The sequence below is a fragment of the Limanda limanda genome, chromosome 20, assembly GCF_963576545.1.
Source record: "Limanda limanda chromosome 20, fLimLim1.1, whole genome shotgun sequence".
Lineage (NCBI taxonomy): Eukaryota > Metazoa > Chordata > Actinopteri > Pleuronectiformes > Pleuronectidae > Limanda > Limanda limanda.
In genome coordinates this window covers 20227300-20229167 of record NC_083655.1, presented here as the reverse complement: position 1 = coordinate 20229167, position 1868 = coordinate 20227300, and positions in this window count along the sequence as shown.

Genomic DNA, 1868 nt, shown 5'->3' with positions numbered 1-1868 from the left:
AACAAGGACTTTCTTTCAGCCTCCTTCTGAAAGTTTACTGAATCTGTCAGATTTTATTTACAGCATGAAGGGAGAATACTTCTCATCCACTGCTGCTCGGATAAACCTTGCGAGAGATTGCTGCAACTGATGAGACTTGTACAGATGCACGGCATTACAGCTGCCTGCTCAAATGTTTGGAGCCAGCCTCTGAGGGATTAGAACATCATTACTGCCCTTCATGACTCCATCAAAAACCTCCCACTGAATGCTGTATTAAGAGGGAGGAAGTTGAAAACAAAATGATCAGGGAGTAGCTGTTTATAGAAGGATATTGTGGATGCTGTAAATTCAGCAAGTGAACCATATTAATTGCTCAACCAGCAGATGTTTCTAGGATGTGACATGCTCTCAATAGTCCACTTCATCAAGCTCCTGGGGCTAAATGCACAGTGTTAGACTTCAGTGCATTCTGGGCTGTTCTAGCGTCTGCTGTGCTCTAATGTAATCCATGTAAACCACAAGCTAGTAAAGACACTCTTCCCAAGAGCAAGGACACCATCATTCTTTCTTCTTACCATCCATGACCACAATATATTTTTTTACTCCAAGATCAATCTGTCACAGTCATACAAATAATTTTTGTAATTGTCATTTGTGGAATGCAATGACAATCTATTTTCTCATTTAGTCTGGAGAACCTTTCATTCGGCTGAGATATGATGTGATATTAATGTAACTGGATATTCACGGTCCCCGGAGGATGAGTCCTGAAAGCATTAACAATAACAATAATCTAACAATGAGTATTTACCAGACCTCTGTAGCCCCCTCATCTGGCTAAAGGGTCTCCAGGCTACATTATCACCACATTGGAATATCTCAATAACAGTTCTAGGAATTTTCTAAATCTGGGGCCATTTAGGGGCCTTGATTTACACAGAGGGGCCAATTATATGTCCAACATCCATGCAGAATTCCTGTTTTAGTAAGGTGCATGTTCCTTGTTTACTGTTTGTTAGATCTTTAGCTTTGAGCAAAGCCACACATCATTTAATATATTTTGAAAATGGTTCCTTGTTCAAGAACATTGTACACTTTACATAAGCTTCAAAAATAGAAATACTAAACAATTTGTCACATTTATTATCAGTTTTAGCAAAGCTGCTTTCAGACATGCACTGAACTCCAAAGATTCTCCACTGGGGATGTGCATAGAACCTCCCGCTTTGTTGTGCATGTATGAAAGGCAAACGCTGGGTAAAGTCTGGACCCAATTCTCTGGACTTCAACCGCAGGTCATATCTTCAGGGGCCAATCAGATTTCAGCTTGGGCCAGTGCCCCCCTGGCGCAGCCCCTGGATCTGCCCCTGGAATATCTGACTGCAGCTGTTTGTCGAAGCTCTGTCATTAATGTTTGCCTTGTCATTAATAGTGACTACGTAAGATCTTTAACCTTATTCATACCATGTACAAATATAGTAAAAAGAGTGTTAACCTCATTGACAATTATTTAAATGAGTTGAATACTGATTTTCTAGTCACTTTTTCCAAGAGCTGACAACAGAGCTGAGACAGAAGAAGCTCAACCGCTTTTTTAAAATGTGTTGCTATTCTATATATATTTCTAAATGTAATAACCAATAGACCTCTGTCAGTCTAATGCACCATGGAACCTTACTGAATGTTTAAATAATGACATGTACACAGGAAATCAAATTCCATCGCACTGATTTCTTTTTTCTTTTTAAAAAACTGTCAATAATCATCCCCATGCAACTGGGAGGCTTTATCCTTCATCTGGGTGTGGATTTGTTTGTTATATCGCCAAATCCCGGCAGCACTGCATCACACACAAACACCATCTGTCACCATTCATATTTGGAGTC